Source organism: Callithrix jacchus, chromosome 3 (genome assembly GCF_049354715.1).
Source record: "Callithrix jacchus isolate 240 chromosome 3, calJac240_pri, whole genome shotgun sequence".
Taxonomy (NCBI): domain Eukaryota; kingdom Metazoa; phylum Chordata; class Mammalia; order Primates; family Cebidae; genus Callithrix; species Callithrix jacchus.
Genome location: NC_133504.1, coordinates 32230721 through 32243352, shown reverse-complemented (window position 1 = coordinate 32243352; position 12632 = coordinate 32230721). Strand labels below are relative to the sequence as shown.

The following is a 12632-nucleotide window of genomic DNA, read 5'->3' as shown; positions in this document are numbered from 1 at the left end:
TTGACCTTTCTCAGCACTCATCACGGTTAGCCTTTTGCAATGCCTGTCCTTCACTTTGTCTCCTTGTCTTTTCATCAGCTTTTGACCTTTAGCCTTCTTGGTCAAAATTTTTCATTCTGAAATACAGTCACGCCATACATCCCCTAATGACGGGGCTACATTCTGAGAAATGCCTCATTAGAAATTCCATCATTGTGTGAACATCACAGAGTGAACATACACAAATCGGATGGTGTAGCCTACTCCACACACAATCTAAATGGTAGAGCCTGTTGGCCCCAAGCTACAAAACTGTAGCACATATTACTGGACTGAATTCTGTGGACAGTTGTAACATAGTAAGTATTTGAGCATCTGAATATAGAAAACATACAGTAATACTATATATAAAAAGCAGTACACCTGTATAGTACACTTACCATGAATGGAGCTTACAGAATTGGAAGTTGCTCTGGCTGAGTCAGTGAGTGATGGGGAGTGAATGTGAAGGCCTAGGACCTCACTGTACACTTCTTTAGACTTTATAAATACTGTACACCTCCTAGGATCCACTCAATTTATAAAAAATATTTTTCTATTTTCAGTAATAAGTTCACCTTAGCTTACTTTAACATTTTTTATTTTATAAATTTTTTAATGTTTTAAACGTTTTGACTCTTTTTATCATAACACTTAGCTTAAAACAGAAATACAATATAGCTGTTCAAAAGATTTACTTTCTTTCTATTCTTATTTTATAAGCTTTTTCTATTTAAAAAATTTTTGGCCAGGCACGGTGGCTAACGCCTGTAATTCTAGCACTTTGGGAGGCCAAGGCAGGCAGATTGCTTGAGGTCAGGAGTTCGAGATCAGCCTGGTCTACACGGTGAAACCCTGTTTCTACTACAAATACAAAAAATTAGCTGGGCATGGTGGTGGGCACCTGTATTCCCAGCTACTTGGGAGGCTGAGGCATGAAGAATCGCTTGAATCCTGGACACAGAGGTTGCAGTGAGCCGAGATTGCACCACTGCACTCCAGCCTGGGTAACAGAGCAAGACTTTGTCTCAAAACGCGCATGCGCGTGCACACACACACACACACACACACACATTTAATTTTACTTTTTAAACTTTTAAAAACAAAGACAGTAACATACACATTAGCCTAGGCCTACATATATATATAGTCTGTCCTTGATCAAAACACACATACATTCACACACAATATATACGTCTACACACAAGCATACACATATGTGCACACTTAGTATATCAAAAAAGTTTTTTAAAAGAAGATCAGCAAATACAAATGCTCACCTCCTTTATTTTGCTTTGTGATTTTGCTGTCCTTGCACAGATTTGTTGGGTTCCTTTTCCCTAAAGCACCTATACCTATCTCCATGCAGAACAAACACACTTTATTACCATGGATTGTTACATTATCTGTCTTTTCTACTTCCGTGGTTTCCATACTTTACTATGGATCAGTCTCACAGAGAGGGTCAGTTAAAACCTAGATGGCTAGGTTCCATTCCCATCATTTCTGATTCAATAGGGGGCCACATAATTTGCTTGTTTAAAAACTTGTGAGGTGATTTTGATGCTAATAGTACAGAGACTCAGAGAGGCATGCTTTTAGGGCTCCCTCTCGCCCCACCCGCCCTGCAAAGTGTCATTTGAAAATGAATTACAATCTTCCATACCAATGAGAAATTTGAGGTCATTCCAAAATGAAGGCTGTTAAAAGTGACTGTATTTTCTATTTCCAACAATAAGTGTGTCAAGCTTGAGAACCATTGTCCTATATTTTAGATGGCTTCAGGAGCTGAAGGAAAATAACTTTGTACCAGTTGCTAGCCCCCAGGCTTCTTTTCTGGTGTGTCTAAATTATAAGATATACTGTCAAGTAGACCTCCTCTTCCATATGCATTTTTTGCTATATATATACATACACACACACATCTATTTATATATACATATATAAATTTACACACACATATCTATTTATATATGCATATATAAATTTACACACACAATCTATATATATACATATATAAATTTACACACACACATCTATTTATATATACATATATAAATTTACACACACATATCTCTTTATATATACATATATAAATTTACACACACATATTTATATATACATATATAAATGTACACACACACATCTATTTATATATACATAAATTTACACACACATATCTATATATACATATATAAATTTACACACACACATCTATTTATATATACATATATAAATTTACACACACACACACACATATCTTCTGGGCATCACTTTGTTCACCTCAGATTAGGCTAAAAATCAGTGGTTCTCAGCTTTCGGTTGCTCATTAAAATGATCTGGCATGCTTCTAAAAAATGTACCCATGCTGAAGTGCCACTTCCAAAGCAATCTGGATGGAGTCCTGGCAGCATTAATAAAGAAAATTTGGGGACGGGTGTGGTGGCTCATGCTTGTAATCCCAGCACTTTGGGAGGCTGAGGCAGCCAGATCTTGAGGTCAGGGTATCGAGACCAGCCTGGCTAACACGGTGAAACCCCGTCTCAACTGGGCGTGGTGGTGGGTGCCTGTAGTCCCAGCTACTGGGGAGGCAGAGGTAGGAGGATTGCCTGAATCTGGAAGGCAGAGGTTGCAGTGAGTAGAGATCGCTCTCCTGCACTCCAGCCTGGGGAACAGAATCAGACTCTCTCTCAAAAAAAAAAAAAAAAAAAAAAAAAATTCCCGGGTGAGTCTTACAAGCAGTCTAGACTGAGAACCCCTTAGTGAAATGATCTCTTAGGGCTTTCCTAGCTCTAACTGGTGGGATTTTGAGACTTTGGAATGCTGATTGGAACAATGAGTCCTCTGATGTTTGGGGCATTCTGACAATACATGTGGCTTCGATTTCATTCTGGTTATGATTATTTTTCCTTATTCCTCTTTTATTTTCTCCATTGTGGCCATCTTATTGTGTGGCAAAACATTTTAATTTGATTACACCCCCAGAGAGTCATGATCTAATTTAGATAAAGAGTTTGTAAAATAAAGACATCAGAATTTGTTAAAGTGGGCCTCAGAGGAGCCAAATGAGAACAAGCCAGTAAAAGTCAGGCAGAACATGGAGAGGTTTTGATTAGCATTTGTTGGGCATCCTTGAGGGAAAGAAGAAAGTTCTCAGTTTAATGTCTACAGTAAAATCCATCGCCAAACACAGACACTTTTGAATTATGGCATCTTCAGTTCTGCATAAACCTGAAAGTGAACGAAGGAGAACTGACATACTCCTGGAGTCCTCGTATCTGTCAGAGGTGGGAAGGAGAATACTGTGCTGTGTTTAGGGCTGTCAGAGTGCTAAGAGCAAAAGACAACTTGCTGAGGTTGCTGCACAGGCATTTTAATTTCTGAACCAAATTAGATACTGATATTTAAATTTACCTATTTAAATACCAACTGCAGAAGGTCTGAAATAAATATATAACTACTCTGCAATCTTTATAGGGAAGATGAGAACCTAACTGTGGTAATTAGAAATGGAGAAAATGTTCAAGCTATATGTAAATTCTCAGTTATATATCCTTATTTGGTAGCAAAAAATACTGTACTTAGTATTCATGTTTATACACACAATGTTTATTTTCTGTTTGCATAAACCTATAGGGGATCTAAATTTAATGCACACACAATAGTTTTAAAAATGAATTGTATGAGTGAGAAAAGAGAGAAGGTGTTGCTTTCTTACAATAGAGGAGTTTCATATTGCTAAACAGATATAAATTCATTAAAGGAAGGATATAGTTCAATATTACTTTAATTCTGAATACATATTGCTCCTAAATTAAGAAGTAGATAAACTCTATGTAATTAATAATCCTTCCTCTTCAATATTTTGTCCTTTGATATGATTGAGTATTCAACAAACTAGAAATTATCAAGGAAAAGGTAAATGTAGCACACTATGGACTCATAACCTGTAAATATTGACCTATATGTCTGAAAATTTCTGAGATTAGAAAATTCCTGGTCGATATTCAAATCTGCTTTAATACGGTTTTTTAAAACAAGGAAATATCTATTATTTTGTTTCTATCTAAAGGCACAACTCGTTAAATAATTGGCCTTCAGAATACATGCTATTTCCAAAAATTGGAGTGACCTGTTTAGCTAAATTAGAAAGTAATCAATCAATCCATTTGGTTTTGGTCATGTAAGATAATTTGCCAGTCAAGATAATCAGTATTATTGATGATACTGCCATTTCATCCCTGGAAAGATTATCTCCGAAACTGAAAACAGTCAGAAAAAAAAATCCTGCTAAGAACAAGGCCTATCTTTAAAATATACAAAGAAAAGATAAAATTCTGTTTCTACAATTTTTTCAAGTTATTTTTTATAATTTTGTATGTGTGTGTGTCAGTGTCTTAATTCATTTTTTTATCCATTCAAAATATAAATTACTCAGCCAAAATGCTGTATAATACTGAACATTTATAACAAAATGTGGTGTTATAAACATTTTTCTTCTCTTTGTTAGAGAAATGCTTACTCTGTAAAACTCAGTAGCATAGGGTATATCTGAATAGCTACTGACACTGCATTGATTAAAATTATTCATAAAAAATAAATTAGTTTGAAAACATTGAATTATACTAGTAATGTATTCATTTGCAAAGCACATAGCATTTTTCTCATTTTATAATCCTATAAATAAAGAGAGGGCCATTTTACCTTTTTCAAGTCTGACCACTCCAAGTTGAGAGAAGAGTCGGAAGCAAGACCTCCTGATTCTATATTGAGTATTCCCACGTAACTCAGCCTTGGCAGGTTACCAACAAAGTTCACACCTATATTTCCTACCAACTCAGATTTTATTAAAATCAACGGGAGAATGGTTGCTATTAGTTTCAACAAGACTCAGCAAAACAAAGGCAAAAGCATAAGAGAATACATCTGTGAACTTTCTTAAGAGTCTGTTACCTCTTAGAAATGAATGCTTCATTACGTTTCTTAGCGTAACCTTTCTCACCTGAATATTGAAGACTGAACAGCTTATCTTTTACCTCTAGAACAGACTTTGACAATAGAATGTCAGTCTCATTTTTGCACAGAAAAAATAATAGGGAGAAGTAACAGAATAAGTAACAAAAGCTGAAAAAAATCTATTACTGAGTGAATATGAATCCAGGACCAACAGGTAGAAAATATGAGTTCAACTGATTAAATATTAGATATTAAATGTTAAATGTGACAAAGAACTTTCTCACAATTAGAGACTCTGAAAAGAAAGAGGCTGCCCCAGGAAATACTATCTTCAAGGATGTGATAGATGATAACGTGTACTTCTGTTCCAAGGGTTTTCAAAGAGCCAATGGAAAGTGACCTAGATGATGGGTGACTCTATGAACTCAGTCTTCCCAAAGACTAATAGTTGTCTGAAAGATTAAGGTAAAGGGAAATATAATTTTTTTCTCTAAATAAATGCTGAAAGGAAAAACTACTCACTAAAATGTTATTTTCCTCAAACATCTTATGTATAATGTACATTTTTCTTAGTTATTAAATTTCAGGTTCATCTGAAGATATACACATGAAACTGGAAAAATAGGAAATATAAGCGTTTTATATTTCCCTAGATTCAAGCTGCCTTGCTTGGCTGTATCTGCATTTCCGTGATGTACTGCAGAGGTAAATTATACTTCCTGCAGTCTATGGCCTCCATAAACTCTTCGTTACTCACCTCCACAGGGCTTTCAACAATGCTTATCTATCGTACTATGTTTAGCATTGGTGGACTTAGCAAAAACATACAGAATGCCCAGCCTAGTTAAATCTGAATTTCAGATAAATTATGAATACTTCTTTAGCATGAGTACATACCAATGAAAAATTCTTTGTTGTTTATTTGAAACTTCATTGGATGTTTGATCTTGCAACCAATTCCCTTACTCTGAACAGAGGACCTCAAAAGGCCATCAAATAGAAACTTAAAAAAATCTATAGATCTGCATATATCCACATTTATCATTTTACCTTTTACTTTGATTGCAAAAAAACTCATGCCTGTTTTCCCTGCCATGGTCAATCTTGCCACGTTAGGTCCTACCCCTTCCTACCTTCTCTGTGGGAAATTAATAAAGAACTGATCCTCTTAATTTTCCAAATCTTCAACTGCTCTGTCTTTCACTCAAGGGTCCCTTAAATTAAAAACAGGAACACAAATGGTCCCTGAATTTACCTCTTCCTCCACTTTTCATACTCTCTCTTTTTTGACAGACTCCTCAGTTTCTGTCTGCCATTTTGGCTGTTCTGTTCCTTCCCTCCACTGGCTTCTTTTACCCTCCCAGGGAATATCAAATGTTGCTATTCACTGGGTTCTTCAAGACCACATCTCAGTTTACAGAATTCCCATGGGGGATCTTGACAATCACACCTACCTACTCAAGACTTCCTGACCTTCATCTACAGTCAAGGTCTCTCCTCTGAACTTTAGACCTTGCCTATTTCTGCCTCCTGAATATCTCTTTTTGGATATTTGTCCTACACCTCAAACTACCACATCCACAACTGAACTCATTCTCCCTTTTAAAACCTCTTTCTGAAACAATGTTTGCTCTCTACAGTAAATGGTGTGGTGATCTAACGAGTGCTCTAAATCAGAATCTTGAGGGCCAATTATATATATGTAATTTGTAATAAAATCTTGCTTTGGTTTCAAAATATTAAAAAAATTCATCCACTTCTTTTTATTCTCAGCCACTGTCCCTTCTGCCCTGGGATACAGCCATGGCTTTCTAATGGGTTTCCTTTGTCCTTCCCTCACCAATCTGTTTCCCAACAGCAACCTACAAGATTTTCCAAAACACAAGTCTGATAGCATCATCCTTTTGCTTAAAAGGCCTACAGAGACTTTCTTTTTGTTGTTAGAACAAAGTCCAAACCTGTATGTTTGGTTTCCCCCACCTTTGCTTCCCGGCTCTCTGCAGGCTACGCCGAACTCCTTGTATACCATATCTCACTCATCTCTGGGTGTTCAGACATGCCACATCCTTTTCCTGGAACAGGTTACCCCTTCTCTTCGCTTGACTTACTCCTACTTCTCCTTTGGATTTCTCCCTAGTTACTACTTCCTCAGGGAAATGCTCTAATAGATGCAAGTTTCTCCTTAGCTTCATTCACAGATTTTTTTTTTTTGTTTTTACATTTGCCTGTCTAATTACTTGTCTTAGCAACTGAAATGTAAGCTTATAAAGGATGACACCATTACTGTCTATTTCCAGCTTCTAAGACATTGATTGCCTTGTCACAGAATGAATTCTCAATAAATAATTATTTGCTATATAAATGGATAAATAAATGAATACACAGATATGATGACAGAGCTCGAAAGGTTCATTTTTAGGCACAATTTCCTTATTAAAAATGAGAATATGCATAACATGTAGGAAAGCTATAGCATAATGGTACAAAGTATATCCTCAAACTCAGCATCCAACCCAAGCTGAAGCTGGAACATTACCAGGAGTTACCAGTTATCTTGGGTTCTTCCTCTTTTAAGGAAACCATTGATGGAAGTCAATGTTCCTTACTTGTTTTACCCTGTAACACCCAATTCCCATTATTGTCTCCATGGTTTCTGCAAGTCTCCTCTCCTAGCATTCATTGATTAGGAAGCTGTCCCAAAAGGTCTGTTTGAGCACTGCCCTGAATTGCTCTAAGTATTGTGGAGGGCACAAAACAGAGGGAAGACAGGACAGGGAACAGACGGCCTGGCCAGAAGTATGCTCAAGGAACTTATTCTGTAGGGAAAGGGAACTAACACACGTGAAAGTAGAGAAGATATGATCTGACTAGAAGGATTATAAGCTTTCCAAGAGAGAAAAGATTACTGTGGACCAGACTAGCTTAGAAAACCTTTATAAAGGAGGATAAAAATGAAGTGAATATTGAAGCATGCCCAAATATGAGCATTTGGAGAGGAGGAGTAAGATATTTCACAGGGGAAGAACTACATTTGGTGGTGGTATAGTTGAACATTACTGTTTTGTTTCATTTATTTTTCTTGCTCACAATTCTTTTTTCACTTCTTCTGGTACTACTGCAGTTCTTTTTGCTGTCGAAATTTTCTTTTCCCAGTTCTTAAGATTTGGAGGGGTTGCCGATGGCTACATTTTAAATCCAGTCTTCCCATCCAAGGACTTGGTCCATGTGCAATACCCCATGCTCCTGGTGACAGTGATTGACACAAAGATGGGTATGTGACCTAAGGCACGCTAATCATATGCATTCCCTGGGATTTCATGTATAAGTGTTTGAAAAGAACATTTCTCTTTTCTGTTAGGCTGCTGCTGATAAAATACAAGCCTGAAGCTACCTCTGGCCAGACTCTGTTTCCTCTTCTATATATAGGAAGCTTGTCTGCATTTGGAGGAAATGATTCCTCACAGAGGAGAGTGAGCAAGAGAACCACATTGCTTCTGGAGTTCCTGAAGCCATCTGTATACTTTTACTATTCATGTGGTTAATAAACCCCTTTCTAGTTTAAGCTCATTTGAATGGATTTCTGTTGATTTTATCTCAGAAAAGTCTTTAACAAAACAGGTAGTGGGCTAAAGAGTGGATGTGGTGGAGATGGAAAGTGTAGGAAAGGACTGGAATAGAACACTGGGATTGAGAACGAAAGCACAGATCAGATGCCAATGTCTGGAGGAAGAAATGACAGTACTTTGTTGGAGATTGGATGCAACCAATATGGAAGGAATAAGATCAAAAATGGAAAATCCAGGAAATCTGTGGACTCACTGATAGAAATGGAAGTAGTTGAAATGAGGAAGTGGATTTGAATGCAAGCAACAACCAAACCACAACATTTGAGTTGCTGGTAGAGGTGGGAATTTGCCAGTCTATGGTTTTGGTGACACACCCCATGCTGTATTGGTGTAACTGTGAAATACGGGAATGTAACATAGTCATGCTTTGTGTCAGCATTCAAGGGAATATGATGAAAAAAACCATAGACATTTGGCTTTTCAAATTTAGATTCTTTTCTCTCTTTTCTCTTCCTATCTAAAGCATGGGAATGATTTGTAGCATAGAATAGCATTTCTCAAAATGTGGTTTCTGCATTAGAAGCTTTAGTATCACCTGGGAACGCTTAAAAAAATACAGGCTCATGAACCTAACCCCAGAGTAAGGGCTTCAGAAACTCTAAGGCTGGGTCCAGGAATCTGCGTTTTAACAAGCCCTTCAGTTGACACTGATGTTCACTAAAGTTTTAGAACTACTGGTGTAGAGTATTCTTTACATGTTGGCCCTACAGCAGGTGAGGCAATCCAACATATAGTGCTATGATTTTGCATCCTAAGAATTATTCCCTTAGAAAAGTACATTTTTCCTAAAGCTATTCATTCAAAAACTATGGGTTGAGAGTGTGCTAGCTGCCAGGCATTTTTCCAGATACTCTGGATTTTGCAGTGAACAAATTTGACACCGTAAATCACAATAATGCCTATATTTCAACAATTAAAATTATCCTATGGAAGTGACTGCCAGGGAACCTGCATGCTGGTTAGCAGATCAGGAGCCCTTTCCTAAACAAATGCCATTTAAACTGAGAAAGAATCGGAATTTGTCTGGAGAAGAGTCAGGGAGGTAAGGTAAAGCCATACTAGGTCCTGAAAGGGGTAGGGTCTGAACATTTCCAGGGAATGGAAAACAGACCAGCATGAAAAGGTCATGGTTAATGGTGGGTGGTGGAGCGAGAGAGGCAGATCTGATAGAGCCATCAACAGGGACTTGTAAATATTAAAGGTTTTGCAGCTTTTACTGAAGGAAATTTACAAGCCACGAAAAAGTTTCAATCATGGGCTAACATGATCTGATTCATGTTTGTTTGCTTTTTTAATTAAATGCAACTCTTTTTTTTTATTTTTAAAGCAAGGACTTTTCCACTGTACTGTGGAAATAACTGTGCGTATAATAGTATGATGAGTCAAATTCCCTATGAGGTATAATGGGCTGATGGAGATACTTTCTCTAAATAAGGCTGTGATGAAGGAGGGAAAAAGAATAGAGCATGCACGTGGGGACCATATGCCAGGAACAGAAATGGAAGAAGGCTTAAGAACTTCTTCCTTTTTGTGGTTGTGGCTGAGACTGCTCTTGCTATGCATGTCTGAGAGTGCAAGTTCATAGGCAATTGCTGCTTGTCTCAGGGGTCACTGTTCTGCCTACACAGAAGACCCTGGTGCTCAGGCTCTGTCCATTTCTAGAGATCATAGGTATCTTTTTTCCTACCCCCAATCTTTTGCATGGATTTCATTCACTTTCCAGACATCGCTGCTACCTCCTTGAGAATGATTCCCAAATCTCTGTGTCTTCCCTGATCTTGAATAGATTTCTCAGTGTTTAATATCTTTAGTACCCTGTGTTAATACATTGTGTTAAAAACATGCACACATGCCATTGTTTAGTGTCAGGCTGTGTGTAGTTCACTAATTAGTGAAAAATTGTTCACACCCAACTCTGACTGCTCTTCTGCATTTCAATAACATGTCTCACTGTCTGCTGGACAGCTGACCCTGGAATGTCACTGAAACCACAAATAGCTTGTCTGTAATTGAACTCACTGTGTCTTTCCTAAATTAACTTGCCTCTGTCTTCTTCTGCCTTTGTTCATTAATATCAGCATTTACTGTTTTCTCAGGTTCCAAGATTTGGAGTCATTCTTGGCTCCTCTATCTCATGCTCTCATCAAATCCAAACTCTAAGATTATCTCTCTTCCCCTGGTGGAATGCTAATTTTCCATTTGTTCTTCCTTTCCTATCCATTATTATCCCAGTATTTTACACAACACATAGAGTACTTCCATTTCCTAAATCTAGGTTCCTTTCTCAGAGACATTGGTGACTGCACTATAGATGTGACTTCCTTAAGCCTATTTTATTTAGAAAAGTTTTTTCTGTATTTTTTTTTGCCCTTGAACTTTTTTATTCTTCAAGGAATATTACGTAGAACACCACTATATAAGAGACATAATCATGAGGGTGTTCTGGGCTGAGGGAAGCACAGTCTCCTTGACCTGTCTCAGCTTTGGAGGCAGCCTCTTTGGAACTCAAGAGGTCCATTGAGGGAGTTTGAAAACAAGGATTTACAGAATAAACAGTTCTGAATATGTATGTTTTCTTCAAAATGTCTTTTTAAAAGAATTATTTTTTATTATTTTACACAAACCTTCCAATCTAGTCATGTAAGTTCATGTAAAATTGGTAAATGCAAGTGTCAGTATCCAGTCCCTGTTGTGCTAATGGTATTCCCCCCTCCTTGAGTTCTAATGTAAATTCTATTTTTCTCAGCTCCAGTCCCTCCCCTTCTTAAAGGGTTTCTAGGTCATCCCAGATCGCAGTAAATTTTCTTTCTTCAAATCCTGAAGTATTCCTCTTCTTACATTCATCCTGTACTGTCTTACGGACTTTTTTTTTTTTCTGGGTATGTATTCAATCTCTGCCACTTAGATCATAAGCCACTTAAGAGAAGAATCAAGTCTTTTGTTACTTTGTATCCTCAGCCTCCAGTATAATATGCTGCCTGCAGCATTTGCTTAGTATTTTGATGGTAATCTCCAGTAGGAAATAATACCTATAGGCTCATCTATCTCACTTTCATTAGTAGCAGTTGAAGCTAAATATCCTGTCTTTGAAAATGTTTCTCAAGAATAGTGCTTTTCAGTTAGGAGAACCAGTCACTATGACTTTAACTGCAAGCACTATTTTTCTCTCCAATTACCATTAAGCCTACAACTAGCTTCTTTGATTGTCTTTCATTAGATTAAGTTGGAAGCTAGATTTGGGGAATGACAACAGATGGCTGCAATAGGAAAATTCTCCATTCAGACTAGAAAGAGTGGTTTGGTCCATTCCCTGACTTCTCAGAAAAGATACACATAAATCATAATCAAAAGATTATAAGAAATTACATTCATATATAAATTAAACAGTGACAGTTTCTTTGTAAATCCCCCTTAAGTCACATAGCATGCTTCACATGGCCCTGTGCAGTCTATCCCTTGCCACTTCTCCATCCTTCTCTCTACCACGCAACCACCCTACTTACCACATCCTAGCTACAATAGCAAGCTGTATATCCTTGATTGCCAAGCTCCTTCCCTCCTCCTGCTTCCTGCCAGTGGCTGCCTCTGCCTGGATGGTCTTCCCTGCTTCTCTCCTAATCAATTCCTGTCATCCTTTGAGCCTTAGCCCGCTTGTCACTTACTTAGTTTTTATCTCATCTCCCACAATAGGTTAAGCTTCCTTGCTATGTGCTTTCATAGTTCTTTTCATGATTATAATTATATATCAACTGTGAATTAATTTGTTTTTGGTCTGTGTTCTACAATAGATTATAAGCTGTAAGATGTCAGAGACTATACAAATCTTATGCACTATAATATTTTGTCTAGAATAAAGCCCAATGCATAATAGATGTTTGAATGCATAAATAAATGAGGATTTTATGAATGGCTATCCTATAAAACTTTCAGAGAAACAAACGATTCTTATATTATTCACATGCAGAGTTTAATTCTTCTTCTCACTCCTGCCCTGAATAGACATGAGTCCCCTTCTCTGGGTCATGCAATTCA

The 12632-nt window shown here is 37.3% G+C and overlaps 1 protein-coding gene across 14 annotated transcripts in view; it reads right to left on the bottom strand.

Moving 5' to 3' along the window:
• The window catches only part of MARCHF1 (membrane associated ring-CH-type finger 1), a 933735-nt gene that overhangs the window by 66319 nt on the left and 854784 nt on the right, over positions 1–12632 (bottom strand). The window lies entirely within an intron of this gene.